At 35.7% G+C, this 22,767-nt stretch overlaps 1 long non-coding RNA gene across 2 annotated transcripts in view; it reads right to left on the bottom strand.

The window, feature by feature from the left end:
* LOC121110806 overlaps positions 1 to 22,767 on the bottom strand; it is a 112,294-nt gene that overhangs the window by 58,635 nt on the left and 30,892 nt on the right. For both annotated transcript variants that reach the window (XR_005859332.2, XR_005859331.1), the window contains exon 2: positions 14,304 to 14,372. This is a non-coding gene — a long non-coding RNA (uncharacterized LOC121110806). The remainder of the gene's footprint in view (positions 1 to 14,303; positions 14,373 to 22,767) is intronic.

Below are 22,767 nucleotides of genomic sequence, written 5' to 3'. Positions count from 1 at the left end.
AAGCAAACAAAATATATATATATCTAATTCCCTTACTCCTGTAAGTACCTAATAATGCACCTTTCCCCCACCAGAGAACTTCCAAGTGAAATGCTTAATGCAAGTTAAAATGAGAACAAGAAAACGTGCAAGCAAACAAACAAAAACAGAACAAAGAACTTGAATATTTTACTCTTTGAAGTATTAATTCCAGTGCATGAGAAAAAATTGAAGGAACTTTAAAACTGCTTTTAGTCTTAAACATGTTTGGTAGAAGAGGCAAAGATACAGATCAGCAATTCTGTCACAACATCTCTCAAAAGCAGGATTCAGGTCAATTCCCTCCAGATTCATTAGTCCTGGTGATGGGATTGTATAAAGTAGGATTAGAAAGTTACACATTCAAATAGAATTAAGATTTATGTTGTTGTGAAAATTTCACTTGGATTTAGGTGTTATCCTGCTTATCAATGCAGAGGTTAGCCAAGTGATGAAGAAGCAGCTAGCTTGGTTCATTGCAAGGGATTTTGGCTGGAGGGAACAGCAGTCTGGTAGCAAGAAAGGTGGGGTCCTTTTCTCATCAATTTAAAAGTAAAGAACCATTTGAAGAATTAAATCCGAATAAATCCTAAGTCTGGTGTCTAAGAGGAAACATAGGGCCTAAATCTAGACTTTTTTCCATTACTGCAACCAAACAATGTTCCCTGATACCTGATACCCTGATTATACTGCATCACAGTGAAAATAACCTGTTAATTTAAGCAATTGGGAATATGTTTTATTTTAAGTAATAGGAGGATATAATCTCCTTCTTCCTTTCCATTTTGCCCGCTTTTTTTTTTTTTAATAGAAAATTTGCAATACTGATCTTTTGTAAAGAGAAACAGTTTCTACATTCAAATGAGCATTTTCTATTAACTTTTATTGTATCATTACTTCTATTTAGCCATGTTCTAAGGCTGATTTCAATGGAACTGGTACAGTGAATGCATCCTATTCCTTTGGATCTGGAGATCCTTCAAGTCAAACGGGAGAAGTAATTGCACTGGCATCTTCCTACTAAGTTTTGCCAGAGTATACAGAAGGTCATATTTTTTTTATGAGCTGCACAGTCTATATTTTTGCAACTACTCAGAGCAGAAGACAGTGTGGATGTATCTTTTGGTAACCAAGGTAAAGTTCCTGCAGCAGAGACAGAACTCAAACTGTAGAGATGTTCAGGAGTTTTTCATCAGCTTAATAAAAATAATTTAAAAAAATTAAATAAGAAACAGAGAAAAATACACTCTGTAGGGGAAGGCTGATACCATCTGGGAAAGCTGCTAAGAGTGCCAACAAGTTTCTTAGCTGGACAGAACAGTAACCTAAATGTAGAGAATGATGAGTATAGCAGGAGCCTGCATGTTCGCACTAATTGGAAATAGGAGCAATTAGCAATTTGCTAATATGTACATGGGGAAAGGGGCATACATCTATGCACACATATTCCTAACAGAGAAGTCTCAACAATGGATCTGAGAACAAAGTTGGTGTGTAGGTGTTATATCAATGGCCAGATTTCTATATTCTCAAATATCTTTGCATGTTTTAATAGCTGCTGACTTCAATAATCTACAACATACCCAGAAAATTATTTGTTTTCTTTATCAAACATTATAAATAAACATTTACACATCCACTCTTTATGTCCATGGCAATTTATATAGAAATTATGCAGTCAAAAGATGAAGAAATATAACATACAGTACAAAGTACATGGGATGACATCTCTCAGCCTGAACAGACATGGTAATTTTCTACCAGAACTAGTGAACTAGAAATTCTGATTTATCAATCTTTGATATGATATTTTTTACTGGTTTGTTGATTTTTTGTTTTGTATTGTCCTTTTAAATTTCTGGATGGTAAGATCAAAGTTTTAATGCATTAATCTAGACAGTGTTAATGAGCCCCTGTCATATCTTTCTGAGTATCCTTCAAAGTTGAAATTCTGTCTAATACCTCTGAAAAACAATGTCACACTGGAAATTTTAACTGCCATACGATAAGCAGACAGTTGTGGTGCTTTTCTTTGTTTTGTTTTGTTTCCCTGAAGGAAAGAGAGAGAAATTTGTTTTCTTGAGATGAAAAAAAATTTCCTTTACTAAAGACCCAAGCTTCAACAAATCTGATTGATATAAATTTGAGAAGAGTGAACAACACTATTTATATGGCTTGCAACAATTTCTAATTGAAAGGCAGGTAACAAGTACAACAGGATTATATCTGATATTCTGGCTTTTTGCACACCAAGGACTTTATTCTCAAAGGAAGTGCAAACCGGAGCTTCATTTTCCTACAGTTTTAGTCTTTTCATGCCTAAATCACTGTCCTTTCAGAATAGTTGCATGGCATTCAGGATTGTATTGTTTAGATAGAAGCGATGTTAGTTCTGCTTTATGATTGGTAAAACAAAATTCTGTCCATATTTCCAAAATGCTAATTTATATTCAGTGCATGATTTCCAAAACTGTCCACAAACAAAACAAAACAAAACAAAATAAAATAAAATAAAATAAAATAAAATAAAATAAAGGAAAAAGCAACTATTAACATCCCTTTTGACATAAGGCTTTTCTTTCAGTAAAACTTAATTAAATGCAAGTAGATCTTACTGTTGATATTTCATGTTTGTATATATACACATATATTCATTCATATTTATACACCCCCTGTGTACACATAATTATAAATCAACAGTAGTCAAACACTACTGTGCCTCTCAGATCACTGATTTAGAATGAATTGATATTTCGTAGGGTGAAATCCATCCTTGCATGATGGTCTACAAACTACTTGAGGCCCACTTATTTCAGGGTTTAAGTAGCACTTCAGTGATGTACAACCTTGTGCAGATAGGATTTTACCTGTAAGGAGCATTCTACTTCTTCTCTTTTGATAGTTTTAACTGTGCAGTAGGACAATAGAGTGTTTTGTAAGTAATATTGCAGAATTTATTGTTTCCCTCTTTCTGTTATGTGTATTCATATTTCAAATTGACTTTTTTTCTATTTGAACAAAGGAAAAAGGGGAGTATTAAAGTAAAATGTGGTCTTTTTTTCTTTAATTACCATTAGCAATGATAATAGAAATCCCTTGCTGAGAAGTGTGGTGCAATCAGATGTATAAAAACAGAAGATAATCAACTTCACACTTCCTTAATCATGCTATTGTGCACCCTTGACAGTAGTAAGAACACCTCATTTTTCAGGAAGCAAGCAAGTACAAGAACATTCTGAAAAATGGTTGGCGCACTGAACACACACTAGGTTTCTTTTCCTACCAAAAAAAAAAAAAAAAAAAAAAAAAAAAAAGCAGGGCTTACTTTACAGTGGAATCAGTGGAAGTGCTTCCATCAGCTTCAATGTAAATTGAATAGAGCCTACAATGCGCAGGCTGAACGAAGATGAAATAAGATTAGAGAAATGTGTGTGAAAAGGCAGTAATTGAAGAACAGGGGCACTAAGAAGAAAGGATTAAACAGATTATAAATTTCATGTATAGGGAATTGCTTCATGCATGATCATGAGTTAGCTGAAACCAATTGCTGTGTTGTAGCTTCTGCTCCACAGTGTTGACTGGGGAGGACTCTCCAGAGAAAGTAAGCAAGCCTTTCTCCAAATTTCTTGGCCCTGAACACAGAATAGTTTCTGAACACTGTGTTCCAGACTGATATAAGAAAGGAGATTAAGCAAATTTTAAGTAACATGTCAGAATTTATCCCCATAAACACACAGCAAACAGTATCAAATCCAGATGAGTAGTTTCATTACACATATAGATTTCCATTTAATGATTTGATATGTTCTATAGTTTCTCATATCTGTGAATAGTTAGATAGCAATAAAATGTTTTGTCTTGGTTCCAAGGTTCTTAAGCATGCAAGATCTTTATGAAAATAAGTTCCAGAAGCTGACAATGAGAGATGTTTCTAAGAAACTATTCAGGACCCCTCAAAATTTTAAGGAACTACTGTAGGAAAAAAATGGCATCAAAGTTTAGATGAGTGCTATCCTAAAAAAAGAGTATCTGCTAGAGCTAAGTAAATGACCAGGTAAACTTAGCGAGGTCTAAATACTATGTATGTACTCATGCACACATCCAAATTAGCTACCCATATATAAATTTTCAGTAAGTTGAAAGAGATGTCCCATGAAATTTACAGATTTACAGATATTACAACTCTTGGTTAAGATGAATTCTTGTAAATCACACACTATAAGAACACAGAATCAGGCACACAGAGAAACTAGTAGCAGAAAATACCTATAGCAGAATTTATTTCAGCCCATTTTCAGTCAGCAGGTAAAGATAAAATTTAAGTTCATTTTTTCTTACAACTACAATGTTGCTGCTGTTATCTGGCTATCAGTAAAGCCATCAGAAAGTCAGGCTCTGATAATGCAGACAAAGACATAAAAAATCATGGCATACTAGTCATTTCTGTACTGGGTAGAAAAGAGGTATTTGCAGTCTATAACTATGAAAGTCACTTATTGTTTTTGTTGGATAATAATTCCATGATTTGGGCAAGTGTTTCACATACTCACCTTCAAGGATTGGAGAAAAACTGAAAGCTACTGAAGTGAAGCTCAGGAGCGCTATCAGCTTTGTTCATCCTAGATGCTCTGGTCAAAACCTTTTTTTGAGCAGAAAGATATTTTCAACATGATTTTTGCATGAACTATTCTTCAACTGCAGAATTCAACCAAGGAGCAAACATTCAGACTTTGGCTCAGGTTTAGGCCACTGTAGTAGATAACGATGGTTCAAATGGGAAAAAAAAAAAAAAAAATAGAATAATTAATTCTGCCATCAGAAAACAGAGTCATGAATTTACCATCTGGAAGCTTTATTAATTTGTGTGACTAAATTATCCCCCTATGCTTAGCACAAAACTTCAGAGTGGCAATTTAATTACTCAGAGGGTAAAAATTAAATTCTATGTATGATTGGAAAGCCTCCTCTCCAGCACTGTAATGATGGATCTTAGCAGGAAGATGGTATTTAGCAAGGCTACTCCCTATGCCAGGAAAATGAAAGCAGGCGACTGCATCTAAGAAGCACCTCTTGTGCTCCTCTACCTGGAGAAGGAGAAACCTCCAACATCTCCTGTGCCTGGTTTTGCATACTGTTAACTATCATCCTATGGCAGGTGTAGCCCAGCAGATCTAGAGATGATAACTTCATGAGCCTTCCCAAAGCTATAAATGATGACTGGATGGCCAGGTCACTGCATGCAACAAGCAAGTATCACTACATAAATTCATGCTGACTGTAGGCCTTTTCTTCAGCATTTTACAGAAGAGTTTCTAGAGTTCATTCTCTCAATGTACAACATTGATACCCCACAACATGAGGCAAGTTGATATACAATTGTCAGAGAAAACACCCAAGCAACTAATATTGAAGAAAGCAAAGATTATCAGCTAACACCAGCTTCCCAACACCCATAATACATGGGTGAACTCATTGTATACTTGGAAGTTATAAACCTCTGAGTGACTGAATAATTCCTTCACTGCACTTGTAAAAGTTGTTGCTGGGTGAAGTTAGAGAGTGGAAGGAAAAAGCACATGATAATACCTCACTTTTTTTCCACACATGCTTTAACTTCAAAAAGGGTGAGAGGGCCGAGCCCTCAGGCCTGCAAGACCCCAGTCAGTTCCAGCACAGCTCCAAATCTGCATGGTGTTTCAGAGTACTACTGTTCCCTGGATTTTGTTGTTTGTAAACATGTTTGTATCTTTGCACTTTCTGGGAGGAGTCAGAAGAAGCAAAAACAACACAAAAATGTGAAAAAGGTCAGCCTGCTGACAGCCCCAACATGATTTTAGGCCAAAAATCAAGGAGGGATAAACATTAGGGAAAGTACCTGAATGTGCCAATGTTTCAGACCTTTACAGGTTTTGTATTAGAATCTGCAAAACTAAAGAAACCAAAAGCTAAACCTATTATAAAAAGACAAGTAAATATGCATGCATCACTTCTGTAGAGGGACTGTGATCTTTTGTCTTGTTTTCATGAGTGTCATTTCAGCAGTGACTTGAAACAAAAACCCACAAGCTCAAACTCTTGGTCCCAAAAGGCATTCTTCAACACATGATGTCCTTCAGGCATGTTATTTTTTTTTTTCCTCAGGACAGGATTACAAGTGGCACTTTAACCCTATCCTGTTTTTCCTATTTACTACAGGATGCATATGTCTACAAGAGAACAAAGAAGAAACTTCCTATCTCTCTTTGTTCACACTCTTGCTGGCAAACATATTTGATTACATCCCTTCGTTTACCACTTCTAAAGATTTTGAAGAACTAATTAAATGCTGTAAATCAGTGAGAAGTAAGGAAGGTGTTTCATTTGTGATGTACAATTTTGAATATCTTAAAGTTTGATTTTGCAGGTCTCAACTTTTTCTCACACATATTATTAGCCACCTTTGAATAAGCATAAAACGAAGATTTAACTCAAATGAAAACCTGAGCTGAAAATCAGCCAATCAGTTAACTTCAGTACACAACAAAGAATTTAATTCCATGAGCCACAAATTATTTTTAGGGGGAAGTGAAAACTTTTCAAATTTCATGACAAAGCTGAGCATTAAGTGAGCATGCTCTGGAAACAAAGTTACTGCCTTCAACAAACGTGGGAGTTTTAACTTCATTTCCTACATAATACCTGTTCAAGGAGTTCTTTAAGAAACACCTACAATACAGAAGTGTTGAGGGGAGAAGAAACCTCTGCTGAAATCCTGGCATACAGGAAAGTGAACAAAAGGTATGTGAGGAGACAGAAAACTGTTAGCCTTCCTACTCCTTCGTGAACAGATTTTACTAACCTAAAAATGTCCGATTTAATTTGTGCCGTGCAAAAGCAGAACAAAACAAAAAGGACCCTGCTTCACAGAGGTGGGTTTGTGTATCTGCACCCTGTGATGGCTCCCTCCCAACTGTCCCTTGGAGTCTGTTCTGTTTGTTTATGTTTGCTGTTTGGTTTTTAGAATGAGCAGTAAAAGACATAATCACAGCAGTGACATTAACCAGTGCCATTAACTGTGCTTTGTATACCGTCGCTGGAGCTCTGACACTCAGTCTTACTAACTACATAGAAGAATTTAAACTGGATCATTTAAATAATGATAAAGCTGTCAAGACTGTGATGTGATTTTCTTCTTGAGCAATTCACCTTCTATTGCAGGTTTTATTATACTTTATAGTGGGCATCTGTAAATCTGTGGATCAGCTTAGTTCCCTAATTTACACTCATTGCACGTACTACATGGTTTTAACTGACTTACGTTAGAAGGATTCACAGTAGTTGCTAGGAAACCTTTCTGTGTTCTTTTCACTTCTTATATAGCATTAGCTTTTCAATTGATAAGGCTGTACCTTTAGGTACAGAGGGATTTAAGCAGAATCAAACAATGACAGTGGGACTGCAGCACAGATAAGCAGAAAAAGAAAAGGTGGGGGAGGCACAAATCCTTGTTCTTTGTACAGGTAATACAGAGGATTAGAGCGAAAGAAAGGACATAGCACATTTTCCATGAATATTTTTAGAAGATACTCTGCATCATATTAAGAAAAGCAGTAAAAACAAGACTTTTTACTACAGCTTAATGTTTTTAAATTTGTAAATGACTGTAGCAGAGAAACCATTTCATTATGCTTCTTCTGATACATGGCATGTCTTCCTGGTAATAATTCCTGATAGCAATACTGTAAAGTTTTTTTCTGTATGAAGTGAGGATATCCAGTAACTGCCATACAGCTCTGAGAAAGTAAGTGCTTTGCCAAAAGTATCTCTTGCAAACACATTCCCACCAAGATCACACAGTTAAGAGTCATACTTTTCCTGCTGAAACACAGTCTGACTGATGTCCTCAGGTTAGCAGACACATAGCATATGAGAGAGCAACAAAGAGCCACAGAGAGAATGGGAGATAAAAGAAAACTTTTCCTTTATCTACCGTAAATTTCATTGTCTTACTGCTTCCCATCTCTACTGACATAAAGGTCTCCTTTTTCCTGAGGAAGCAATGTTTTCCCAACCAATTCAAGTATTCAAAAGTATACCTGATGCATAATAGCAATTTTACTAATTTTAGAAGATTTTCTATTATGTTCTTTTCAAAGAATCCTGAATCTCTTCAAAAGATCTTATTTGAGCATGCAGATAGAAAACTGCCCACCAAAGCTCTGGCATCTGTAAACCTTCCTCTTCTCCTTTTCCCCTTTTGTGAGATAACTTTGTGGTACACTCACAGCATTACAGCTCATTGTCTTGAACATGATAACATCTTTTAATAGGCCTTACAGTACTCCACCACCCACACATAGTTGTAAATTACTTTTTTTTCCTTCATGATGGAAAGAGCAAAGTGTCTTTTCTATGTCTTTTCAGTCTGGGACAGCTATAGAACTGTAAATGTAGGTGGTCCTGTGGGTTTTTTTTCCAAAGCTTCTGAAAGCCAACCCCAACAAAAATTGTTTCCTCACTTTTCCTGTAGATTCTCCTGTAGAGATTAGCAAGTCTCATAACATGTCAGACTCACTTCAGAAAAGAATCAAGCACATTTTTTCCAATAGCCTTATCCAAATCTCATGGGTTAGCAAATCTGGGTTTGCATTAGCACTATCTTGGGTAGAGTGAGATTTCTTAAACACCTACTTTCTACCAGTCAATTTGAAAAAAAAGAGAGAAAAGTATTCCCAAGGATCTTGCCTTCAAACCAGCCAAATCAGAGAACATAAAAGTATGCAAAAGTGCAGTGAAATAAGGCTACAGTACCTTAATTCCTAATATATCCTTTCAAAATAAATATTGCCATTAATAAGACAAAAACATGAGTAACAATGGAAAACACTACCTGGCTACTGTGAGTAGCTGTCTGTAGAGACAGACTGAGTTTAAAGTTCATGAAGTTTTAAGGCAAAGAGACCGCAAAGAAATGGTGTGACCTGACCCCACTGTAGATCATTAATTTTAACCAGTAAAGTCTGTGCCAAATCCGTTATCAAACCTTTCTTTTAAACACCTAAAGCAAACATAATCCTGTTTAAGTTTTAAAATATCCTGAGATAAAAGAGAATCCACCACCTCGTCATAAAGAATATCCTTTTCCGTTAAGGACATCTGACAAATTCTAACTGTAGGTTGTCTGATTTAATCTTGTAGCCTCTTATTTATTATTTCCTTTCCAACTCTTGTTAAAGAGAGTTTAGTACTCAATACTGTCTGAGCATCAAAGCATTTATTTATGTACTGAAAGTACGTCATCCCTCAGTTTTGATACTTGAAACACACTGGCTTGTTTAAGTCTTTCATTGAAAAGTATTTGATGCAGTCTCTTCTTTTTCTTTTTTGTAACTATTTTCTACAGCATCTCCAGTCTTTTAACTACCTTTGAAGACTACTAAGACTACTATAGGAGTGGTAGCCTTATGTGCAAAATAGTAAAATCAATCACTCACTTTTGTATGCAAGGTCAAGTCCTGACCCCATTACCATGAAAAAACCTCCATTTGTGCATCACAGTGTTGCTTAAGCAGCTTTAGCCATAAGATCAGACAGAGTCCTTCATATAGCTATGTTGAAGGGAAGGCTAATTTTTAACAGAACTTGCAGAAGTAGAGAGTTATTTAAGACATCCTTCATTATTATATAGACAAATATAGAAAAGCTTTGACCACTTTTTTTACACTGGCTTTTTGAGGCTTATCCTTCCCTGTGATCATATCTGTTGAAACAGGAGAAGCAAATGAGAAGATATCAAAGTAAAAAAGAAGCTTCAAACCAGCCAATCAAAAAACAACCAACCAACCAAGAAACCCAAATCTAAACCAAACAAAACCCCAGATCTTAAAAGAAGCAAAAGGGTAGATCCCTATGCAGAATATATGCTACTAACTCTCTTCAGAGTCATTCTGAAAGTGTCAGAAGACACATTTTAGCATGTAGGCTGAACTTCTCTAATAACACAACTGACTTTGAATTGTATGCTTCCTACTGTTCTTTTGTGCATTTCCCAAAATGTCATCTGACTTAGATTACATATAATAGTTTTACATTACTGACGATAAGAGAAAACGAGAGGAGGAGGAAGAGGAGGAGCAGGGACTTACTTAAACATGTTTCAGAAGGATCAAAATAAGTCTTCATTTGTAAAAAAAAAAAAAAAAAAAAAAAAAAAAGAAGAAGAAGAAGAAGAAGAAGAAGAAAAAAGACACTTTACCTAGCATCAACAGATGGAAATTCAGAGAAAGTGAATTTCCAAGGATAACTCCTTGAACTTACATTTATCTTTTAGTTTAAATCATTTGGATCACATTGATCTGACGAAAACCTTAATGAAATATACAGATAAATCTACACTTGAAATACTGCAAAGCCAGTAAAAAAAGACTAACGTAGAGCAAAATTGAAGCATCAGATTATAGCAAAATTAAAGCATCAGATTATAGCAAAATGAGATTTGTATTGGGAAAAACAAATTAATAAACCTACAGGAAAAATCTGAGTCTTTCTCTTTCGAAAACATTCAATAATAATTAGCAAAAATCACATTAGATAAGATTTTACAGAAAACACTGCTTTCACTCAGAAATGTCTACAAAGACACTATGAAAAAGTATTCAGAACTAGAGTTGATTAGCTCTCAACTAATTCATTCCCATTTTCCTTAGAAGGAGACACATGAAATTATGAAGTACAGTTTTTGTCCAATTTGCCTGAAGAAAGGCAATGTATGTTTCTAACTAGGAACGACAACCAAACTACCGAGCTTCTGTATGGAACAAGATTATATTACGTAAATCAATATGAGAAAAACCCAGATTCCTTCTTGTAGAACTTTCTTATTTAGTCTTCGATTCAAACGCAATAATGCAAGGGTTAAAATATGAATGACGAAGAACAAGTCTAGTTACGTTTTGTTTACCTTTTGTTTAAATAATTTGTTTCATATTGATATATATTTTTAGAAATGATGTGTAGAAAAGAATAGTTCTATTCATTTTTTAAATCTCACTAGAGAAGAATATAACTATGAGACTGTTCTCAGTTCTGCCTTCTCTACTGCACTTAGCTCACTGCTACACACCTAACAATAAAAACAATTTATAAGTCGTATCCTTATGTATGATGGCTGCTTTTATTTCCAGAGGGAACCAAAAAAGCCCTCATTCAACCAGTCACTTTTCTGTCTATTTCTATCAATATAAACACATAATAGCACATTAACTCTGCATGAGATATATCTGAAATGTCAAGAAGCGAGCAAGCCTTCCATCATGCCAACTACTTTCTAGCTGGGTTTATGAACTCATCAGTGGGATCAGTTTCCTTCAAAATGCCTATTCAGTATCCTAGAAGCACAAATTGAGTGTCCATGACTAAGATTAATTCACATTTTTTAAAATTACAACTGACTTGAGAAGACCATACTTTTCTGTAACTCTGAATTTTTCACATCTGTCAAATAGTAAGAGATATTCTCATCCTTCAGAGAAAGGCTACCCGCTCACAAATGAGGAAGGCCTCCCGAAAAATCAGAGATTAAAAGCATATAGAAATAAACTATTGGTATACATAGATAACACTGCAAAGGCAATGTTCCTCATATGCCTCAGCTTCCTCCACTGCTTTCTCACAATTGCTGCTTCTCATTGCCCATTTATCAACTTATAAGCATCACCAGTTCAAGACACCTCCCAAGGAGGATTTTACTCCTGGCATTTGCTGCAGTTCCATTTCAAATGTAGCCATAGTCCTTCTTAAGTCTTAAGAGAAGCTGAGAGAATCAGACATGCATTGAAAAAAAAAAAAAAAAAGATATTATTCTCAACCCTATACCGTAATTCCTGTTTATGATCAAACTGACCTTCAACTTGTGAGTTCTTTTTCTTAACAGTTCATTCAACATATCAGTATTCCCACCATCAAACAATACTAATGACTTCATAAGCTTTTCTCTAACTTCAAACCACTGTTCCCTCATCCATTCTACTTCCACAATATTTAACTACACTCTTGTCAAACTTTTTCCCACCTTGAATAAAGTAACAAGTTTAAGAAAGCTGTTAGACCATTTCTGTTCCTATACTATAAAAGAACTTTAAAATTAAAAGTAAATGCTCCTCCTTGTCTTCTGTTCTCCTCCTTTCAAAGAGCTTGCTAAACTCCTTGGCAAGAGCTTCTTTCCAAAACACCTTCAAGCATCCCTCCAGTCACCAGTTCTGCAAGGGTTAGCAAGCAAAACCTTTCACAACAAGTCAGAACGTATCAAACTTTCATCATTCAAAGAAATTAGAAAACCTGTATGGCTTTTAGAAAGCTGCAAATATACAATTATAAAAGTGTTTCTCGGTTTTTCTTCTTTTGACTGATGAGCAAATCAGTGTACTTGAGCAAATACCTCACTGTACTCAGTGAGGCAGCTTCTAAAATATGTGAGATTTTTGAGGGGAAGAAAATCTTGCAGAATGATGATATATTTCCCCAGTAAGTATCATCATCATGAATCCTAACCATTATAGCAGACTGCACTGACATATATGGTAAGCATTTGAAAACCGATAATGAAACAAGTTTGTTTTCCTATGCCAAATGTAAACTTGAGAAGGACACAGCTTACATGAGTAGTGATGTTTGTTTTGGATCGATATGCAGCAGATTGCCCAGTGCTGATTATTTTGAACAAATGCACAGCTCTACACCATGTAATAAAAATCTGGATGCCCTTTGTTACTCATGAAACTCATAAAGGTTAAACCTTTAGCCTGAAGGAAAAAAATATCCTTTTCATCCAATGAAAATTAATAGGACTGAGCATCCCTTCCCCTTGCAAAAAGCTGTAATTTTTCAGCTAAGAGGCACAGACATTTAAGAAGAATTGATGATGGAAAGTTTTTGTCCCCAACATAAACACATTTTCAAAGTGGCTAGCAGTAGGCTCACACTGAGAATTGTGTGTCTGAGGCGATGCCAGTGGTACTTAGCACAGCTGTTCATGGCTGTGCGCCTAATTGAATGTTGTTTGTCTCAAGATTTTCCAGTGGACCATTTCAAGTAGCAGCACACAGCTGATGTGCCATATAACCCGCATTAACATCTCACCTGCAAAATACATAATTACATTGAAATCTGCTGATCAGATGCAAAATGCAAATACATGCCAGTGGTTTCATTCCAGAAGTAACCATGCCCATCTACAGCAAAGAAAATGAGTAGACTGCTGTCTAGAAATAGTTCTGAAACTTGTCTCTCCGAAACAGAGACAAGCATGTGCAGGAATTAAACTCCCATATGATCATATTTTGATGATTAAATGACTCTTTAAGGCTAGAAAAATCTAATTCTATTTGTTCCCCATACTTTTATTTTGCATTTTAACTCTTCTGTAAAGGTTTGTAAAACATATTTTTGTGATGCTAAAAAAGGAAATCTTCTCATGAATTACTTTTGATATACAGAATGAGCTGTCAAATTGTGCAATTTATAAAAGCTCAGGCTTTTAATTTAGTATCTCCTAACATAACTGCTTTTTTCTTTTTCTTTTTTTTTCAGTCTTTTTCTGGAGAATTTATTTGTTCTTGATTTATTTATCTGTTAGTAACTAGCATTTACTTCACAGTAAAGTTTATGTTTGTATAGAACTAATTTACATACATTGGAAAAAGCTGTATCCAAGCCATTTCTTTTTTCCACTGGGAAAGCAGTCAAGTATAGTTGCTGCCTTACAACTATTTCAGAAATATGCTTTTCTTGTTGTTGTGTCTTTGGGTGATAACTTGCAGTGGCTGATCTGAAAGGTCTGCACAGTCACCATGAATTTAGTGGCCTAAGCTTTGTTCTACCAGAGAATATAACAGCTAAAAAAACTCCAAAGAAAACCTAAACCTTGAATTCTTCTATTAATTTCTTCACAGTTACTTAAAATAATTCACCAATGTAGCATCACCAATAATATTCATATCTAAAATGGTACATAAAACATCTTGTTTTGTTTTCAATCTTAGAAAGTATGAGATATTCTATTAGTGAGTAGTCCTGTTAAATTCCTCAGATTGTAAAAACTGAACTTATTTTGCAGTTATCTTGATTATCTTCACAAAAATAACAAATTCTTACATTCAAAAATATTTTAATTCTTTCAGACATACTACCCTCAAAAAGAAAGAAACAACTCTGAAAACTGATGTAATGTTAACATTATACTTAGTGGATATAGCCAATCTCTTGAAGGAGATTTATGACAGAAAGAAAGCTTAGAGAAGCAGACTTACAATGAATGTGAGAACTTTAGTCCATCCTTTTGTGCACCATCCTTTGGTGCACTCTGTGATGAAGTGTCCCTGTGAGAGAAGAAAGGAATGTAGAGTGAATGAAAGGCTGTGTTCTGTAAAATAGTAAGAATCAAGCTTGCACAGATAATCTTAAAGCTGATGCTTCCTAGTTTACAGGTTACATAATGTACTTCTAATCTAGCTTTTTCATGTAGATGTCTAAGCACAAAGTTCCTGCTAGAGAAAAAAGTACAAACAGATTATGCAATTCTCACAATGAATCGGTGAAAAAATTGAACCTTTTTGCTTCAGTTACTCTAAACCAGCTGCTGTTACTGGAATTACCTGCCTAGCAAGACTTGCTGCTAACAAGACCTCTCAGTAGCCTCAACTCTGTCACCCATCAGTATCAGTGCTAAACTAACATTCCTGACTTTGGAGTTGGAGTGTAATCTGCAGGTAGGATACCGCTGAAGGCCAGCAAAGCAGTTCTGAGACTGATAAGATTTGGAGATAAAAGCGAGCTTGTTCCACTGAATTTTGTCTTGCTTGCCTCTTACCCCAAACCTATAGTAACTCGGCATCCCCACTGAGAATATGATGCTCATCATTACTTTGAGTTATGTTCTTTAGTCTGCAGACATGGACATATTCACTTTTTCTTTTTCTTTTATTTGTACAATATTTTCAAATCTCTTAGAGGTTTTTTACATTTAAATCTCTCCCTTTATCAAACTAATTAGTGTTGTTTTAATCATTTTCATATCTCAAAGCATTCTCATCCTGATAGGTGTTTATGAGAGAAGAATAAAATAAGGGCTGCTCCTCTGAAGAGCTTGAAGTCATTCTCCTTGAAATAGTTCAAGAAAGCTGCTAGTTTTAAAACAGGCTTTAAAAACTATACTTCAGGAACTTGTAAATGAAATCCTTATGTTGAACCCACTGTGATTTTTATACCACAACTTTCTTTGTTAAACCAATCAACAACCCAATTATAATAAGCTTTCTTCTTGAGAGTGTCTCTTTTCTTAATCAAATAGTTCACATTTTACGGAGTGCAGCTGTTTTACTCCATTTGTATATTTTTACTAAGTATTGTATCACAAGGAAAAACAGACTGAATCAGAGATCTTTGATACACTATCAAGAGAAAGAACTTCTCAAAGAATCTGAGTTTACAAGTAAAAGCCATTTGTACATACACCAGATTTCGACTTTAGAGGCAATATGATAAAGACTGATCATGTTCAGTGATAAAACCTTAGAGAACAAATGGCATGGGGGTTACTGTAATAAGATGCAATTAAAGGGAATTTTTAAATTTGTAGTACTGAATTTTAAGAGAGAATGTGACCAAGAATTATGACTCAGACCTTTGAGAGAACATTGTACTTGAACTCTCTATGAGCAAATTTGAAGTCTTGATGGCATTCAAATTCTGTTAACAAAGTAAATAAACTACATATTTTTTTTAATCTCATTTATTATTCTCAACTCTCATCTTTGTCCTTTTTATTTTGAAAATGAAATATTGTAAATATTAAGCTGCAAAGTACTTTCTTTAAAAACTCATTTTAATGTATTAATAAGATAAGTTAATGATTATACTAGTGCAGGTGTTTGGAGCTGCCTAGATATCTCTATGGAGCACTGCTCTCTGCCATATCATCATATGCTGTCTTTTGTCTGGCTCATTTGGTTAGCAGAACATTTCAATAACATACAAATAAAAGAAGCTTCTGTGTTTCACTTTATTTCATTCACTGCTGTTCTTATCCAAACCAGAATTACAGTTTTTATTTGAAGGTGTTACGTGGGAGGTGGTGAAGAGCCCAATGAACCTGCTCGATTCCCTTTCTTCTCACTTGTGGTAACAGGTCATATTGGGGTTTAGCTACAAGAAAAAATTGACTGGCCCCGCTTTAACAGAATAATTACAGTGCCATAGCTATGCTGATATAACTCCCCCATGTGGATACTCTATTTCAATGATTAAAAAATGTTTTATTCTAGAATAATTACTCTGCCTTTTAATTCTATCTGAACAAAGTTTCTTTTCCTCCGAAGGGAGAGAGCATGCAGGAAGCATCAGAGTTTCATTTCTTTTTGAATTCTGGCTGTCACAGGGGATCTTGAGACTCTGGAGCAGCACTGACTTCGACTCACCAAGTCTCTTCTGTACTTCAGGCAAGGTGAGCATGATCAGCTATCTCATATACTCAAGGAGCCCTCTCCACAGAGAAGAAGGCAATTGAAAATGGGATGCCATGAGATATCTTAACAGCATCAGGTGCAGTAGACAATGTGTCCTTTCATATCAGCCTGAACTGGATAGATGAATATGCATTCTGTTAAATGTTTAGACAGAAATTAAAACTTTAATATCATATTTGCTCTTTTGCATTTTTTCTTTGTTTGTTTGTTTTCTGATGGACACCTAAAATTATACTTCTCTTTGGCAAAAAGACCTTTATAGGAAAAGCTCAGGCAATACCAATTATAAAACTAATTAAATTGAATCTTTCATTTAGAAACAGAAATAAGGTTATTAATTTCACAAAAGATATTAACTTTAAAACATAAACACATAAGTCCCTTTTCAAAATGCATCTAGGAGGCTGTTCAGACACAGAAGATTTGTCTGTACACATTTCCCATTGTAGATAAATTTCTAGATTAGCCAATAAATTCCCAAGTTTTCTCGTCATGCTTCAAAAAGATTTTATTAATTAAAAACACCAAAGAAATATTAATATGAGTGATAAGAGACATGTATCATATTCTGTTCTGTACTCCAGTCATTCTGTTTCCTCTTGTGAAGCTCCTCAGTGGTGCTAGTTAAAACACTCAGACTCTAGCTGATCCAGAAATAGAACAAAATGTTTTGTACAACAGCAATGATAAATGCTGAGCTGCCTGATCGCAAGTAGCATCAAGAATACAATGCACTCCATCAGCATGGAAAGAAATGTTCCTTGTTAAAAGCAGAGTCTCTATGACTGTCCGAATGCAAACAGTTAAGTTCACAGCATCTGAACTTTCAAAATCATCAACACAGAACAATTTTTAGCTATAAAGCTATTTTGTAACATTTCATTTTTCTTTAGAGTGCAATTTTTAAAAAGTGCTTTGGTTACTGCCTTGCAGCTTTACACTTCAGTTAGTAAAGTGTCACAGGTTTTAAAGACCATCTGAACTTCCCCTTGAAAGATATGAAAATACTAGATGACTTCTAAACAATAGACTTAAGGGCAGATACTTAGCTTGAGCAAACCAGTATCACCCCATTTAAGTTAATGGAATGATAGCAAGACACCAACTTTCATCTGACATAGTATGTTTTTTGCTTCTGAACTATTCTTCCACGGAGCTAGCAAACAAGAGTTTTAGAAGAGAACTTTCTGGGCACAAAATGATCTCCTCAAGCCTGACTGATAGTAGAAAATGGAACCATAGCCAATGAGCCAAACATTTCCACAAAGATCAATAATCTGAAATAATGACCTAAATGTTGCCAGCACTTTTTAAACATTTCTCCCTGTGCCTCAGCAGTTGAAATTCCAGGAAGTGAAACCAGCTTCAGCTGACTGAAACACCTGCTTATCCAAAATATTTTAACTACAGGAAGGAATTCTTCATTCTCATTTGAAGCAGCAAAAAAAAATTAAACAGAAATCATGTCCAAATGATTCAAGGCTCTACAGGAACACAGAATTACACCATATCATGTCCTCATGGTGCCATCCTGTTTTCCACTAGTTTCTGGGCACAAACAAGCCTAGGCTAGAAGTACATTTGTCACGCTTCTGTTGGAAAATAGTCCAATATAGCCACATATTTTCTCTCACATTACGTGAAACTAATGAGAAATGGGAACTAAAATCATTGCACCATTAACAGTTTCTGCTTCCTTTTGTTTTCTTATACACCTACATATGGATGCACATAATAGTGTGATACACTGAATGAAAAACTGTGATATGCATAACGTAAGACAGGTTTCTTCCAACTCTAGAAATTTTGTCAAAACTGTTTTTTATCTTGCAATCACAAACGTATATATTTATATATTATGTAAGATATATTTTATGCCAGCATTAAAATTATTCTAGAGAGTTTAAGAATATTCATGTTTTATAGTTATGAATCTGAATATATATAAGAAGAGAAATAAACTAAATCCTGACTAAAAGATCCAGAAAGCATATTTCCTATTTGCTAGACAGCCCTAGCTGACAGTACTTCATGTTTAAGATGATCCTTGAGCAGCTAGATTTGAAATGCCCAGGAAAAAAACATGTATACAAAATATAGGTACAAGCATTTAAAGTGTATTATGTGTTTATTTGTAATGTAGCAGTATTATATACCATGTGTCTGGTCACTGCTGTAAATAAGTGCTTAAATGTGAACAACTGTGCCCCACTACGCACATGTTCATTCTTTCACTATTCAGACTCAGTTCCCAAATGTCAGGAACACCTCCAGTGCTGGAACCTGGTCCTCAGAGCAAGCAGCACACACCTAACACATCTTCATTTGCAAGTGATTCCCTGCTGTGAACAGTGCTGTTAGTCTTTATTGTTGTATCACCATCTCTAAAACAGCAACAGAGAGAGGTGACCCTCTCTAGAAATGAATGACGGGGAAGAACAAAATGCTCATGCACACAAAGAGTGAAATAAAAATAGGACATAAAAGGATCAAGGGGTCTTACCTGCAGTTAACTTTTAGTTATTGATAAGAAATATCTCAAGTTAACTTTACTGAAGTTGTATCAAGGGAGTGATACATGAGTATTTGTGCTGTGTGCATCCATAGCTTATGCAATACATTTTAATAGAAATTCCCCTGCTTCTTTAATTTTGTGCTAGCTCTTATTGTCAAGGGAACTGTTTGTACTTAGTTCCCTGTAGAACAGGGTGAGGATTACCCTAAGACTTTAAGAAAAGGAGAGATAACAAAGAAAAAAAAAAACAATAAAAGAGACAAGGGAAAACAAAAAAACAACATCCTTACTCATGTATTTTTCAACATTTTAAATCACTCAACTAAGGATGAACAGTAATTTAATGTATCCTGAAACCAACAAGAATTGAATTTTGGAAAGCAGTAACTTACAGAATTAGAGTAGTAACTATTTGGACAAGACTTTATAGTCCATGGCAATTTTCTGAAATAGTTTCATAAGCAATAAACAGAAGTTCAATAAGCAAAATACATTTCTGAGTTCTGGACAGCATCATAGCAGGCAATGTTACGCTGAGTTCTGTGACACTTGAGAAGCACAACTATGGAGCTACTGTAAAATCTCACTATAAAGAGGCAGTTCCCCTGAAAATAGGGGTGCACTATTAGTGTGTGAAGTGGAGAATTACTAGCTGGAGTGAACAGAAACTGCTATGTATACTTGTAGAACACCATAACAGTAGCAGAAATAACTCAGGGGAATCATACACCAATCATTACTGATGTCATTTACCTGGAATTAACCAAGGCCTTTGACATGGTCCCCCACCACATCCTTATCTCCAGATTGGAGGGATGTGGATTCGATGGGTGGACCAGTCGTTGGATAAGAATTGGTTGAAAGGCCGCAGATAGAGGGTGGTGATCAATGGTTCTATGTCCAAGTGGAGGCCGCTAATGAGCGGAGTCCCCCAGGGGTCTGTCTTGGGACCAGTGTTCTTTAACATCTTTATCAATGACATTGACGATGGAATCGAGTGCACCCTCAGCAAATTTACTGACGACACCAAGCTGAGTGGTGCGGTTGACACGGAGGAAGGAAGGGATGCCATTCAGAGGGACCTTGACAGACTTGAAGCTTGTTCTGGAAAGAGGGGTGTTAAAACTGACAAGGGAGTTGTAATCCTGAATGACAGGGAAGATGATGAACCCTGTTGATGGACATGTAAGAGGAGACGTCACCAAAGAGTGAACCTTCACACCTGTGAAGAAAAGTAGATCTAAACCAGCATAGTGAATAGTGCTAAAAGACCACACACAGGCATGAGAGAGGTAAGACTCAGTTAAGACTGAGGCAGGAAGGCTTTCAACAGAGACCAAGAAAGTGTGGGAGAGGAGTAGAAAGAGTCAAAAGAAATAGGTGGAAAATTTTTGTCGCTTTATAGAGCAGTAAAGTGCTGAAAAGTAGAAGTTATATTCGGCTGTCCCAAATTGTTATATCCATTGTAGATAATTGTACTCAGTAAGCAATATAGTTTTGTCACATACTGAATTATTGTGAAAATTACTCTCAAGATAGCCAGGTATCATGTAACTGATGCTGAAATCCTATACAAAAACGCGTTTGATACACGGTAATGTATTAACGCCAAGAAAATATCTGGGCAGCAGTCCAAATGCATTGGCCTTTTATGGTTCTTAGCTGCTGCTCTGGGGCATGGGTCATGACTCCAAGCTTGACCCTGGGAAGTCTGAAGTCTATTAACATAGAATCATATTATGGTGAATAGAAGGGGAAAAAAATCCAGATGCTGAATCTATACTCTATTTTGGTAATGTGACTTGAAATATAGAAGGCAATAATGGAATTTTAGTGGCATGGGATTCAGTGCTCATATCTCTCATTACAAATACAGGCCTTGAGGATAGAGAATTGCTCAGCTGTGGACTTAATGTTAGACAAACAAAAGAAGAGGAGGAGGAATTCCAAAAAGCATGAATCACAGCAGGGCTGAGGCCACACTGGGGGAAGAAGCAGTTCATGAAAATTGTTGTTCCTATATATGTACCTTTTAGATGCAAATAAATTCCTTCCTAACTTGCATTCATTGCTCACCTGCCATCTGTTTAGTTTTAATTCTTGATTTGCTATTTCATACCAGTGTTAAAAGGAAGAGACCAGTGAACACAAACCACAATATGCAAGTCTGATACCTTATTTTCAAAGGCTAGATAAGCAGAAGACAGATATGGGTTATCTGGAAAAGTTTTGAAAGGAGTAAGATAAATGGATGCTGTATACTGGAACTGAGGTAGGCACATCAAAACCTATCTAAAAATTCATTAGGATTTTTCTTTCTACTATCACTGAAATGACTACTCCAGAATCTTGGACTGCCAGAAATGTTCTTTGAATTCCCACCCTACAGTTCCTCAAGTCATTTAAGATCTCAGTTTCCTTTATGAGTCTAACACAGCTCAAACATTAGTTTTCACTTCCTCCCTACAGTTCCTTACCTCCATGATGTGGCTCCCTTTACGTGGTATCTTATATTTCCTTTTCAGTATTAACCCTAATTGTATATTTTAAGCTATTATTTATCTATTAAGGCTGAGGGTCCTTTTCATAGCTCTTCTGATTATATGGAAATGATTTCTAGATACACAACCAGTCTGCATTTTCAGTTCACTTTGCCAACTGTTTTCCTAGATTTCCCTCTTTTCCCCTGCATGTTTTAAAAAGTGGAAAATACATATAAATATATTAATTTCTTAATCTTCCATTTAATTTAACTCTAAATTAGGCCATCAAATTTGCTTGACAGTTCTTTGTGAACTGCATTTGTAAGAACTGATCTTTGGTAGCATGCTCATTACTTGCACAAATATGACTGGTTATATAATGACCTGGTAAGGAAACATATGCAAAAGTATGTCTGGGTCCCACCACTATTCATAGTATTTTTCTTACAATCAACATCTGGAAATTACATAGTAATTTAATTCCTGGGAAAATTTATTCCTCTAATAACATTACAGAGACTTTACATACCTAAGTCTGGTACTTGAGATATGGTGGCCAGAGAGGCAAAATGGGAGTCTTTTTATAAGGAGCAAAAGGTGACAAAGGGCAAGAGGAAGAAAAGAGAAGGTGAGATTGAAGCAAAGATGAAGTCAGAACAACTGTTGAGAAAAGCAGGAGGGAGGAAGCAAATAAACTGGTGATGAAATAAATGCTGAGCAAGACTCAGAGCTGGAGAAAAAGAGGTTTCTCCTGTAATTCTCTGTAATTCAAAGGATTGCAGCACTGAAATTCAGTGAAAAAATGAAGATACCACAGGTGGTAAAATACTTTGTCTAAGTATTATACAAAGTTTTAGCCCATTTTACAAACACATGCTAAGTAAAGTATTGTCTTTAGGCAACTACAGAGTCAGACGTACTCAACATTGTAGCATGAGGCCAAGATCAAAGTCCAATAGGTTGAAAGAACATAGCTCCCTGCATGGCTGCTACTAGATACATAATCATCTGGCCTCGAGGAAACTTCATGTAACATTTTAGACAGTTTAAGCACCTCTTACTACAAGGACATCCAGGATTTTTAGGCAGCATGTGAATACTAAACACAAGGATATCTGCATCTTACCAGCCTTAAGAATGCATAGGTTTGGACGAAGCAAGATGAGCTTTGACTTAAGCCCATTACCTGACATAGCCACTAGAGTGAAAAGATGAGATTAGAAAAGAAAGTAAGAAAAAAATGAGATAGGAA

Source organism: Gallus gallus, chromosome 4 (genome assembly GCF_016699485.2).
Source record: "Gallus gallus isolate bGalGal1 chromosome 4, bGalGal1.mat.broiler.GRCg7b, whole genome shotgun sequence".
In the NCBI taxonomy this organism is placed as follows: Eukaryota; Metazoa; Chordata; class Aves; order Galliformes; family Phasianidae; genus Gallus; species Gallus gallus.
Note: the sequence above shows the minus strand (reverse complement) of the source record. Positions and strands in the feature narration are given on the sequence as shown.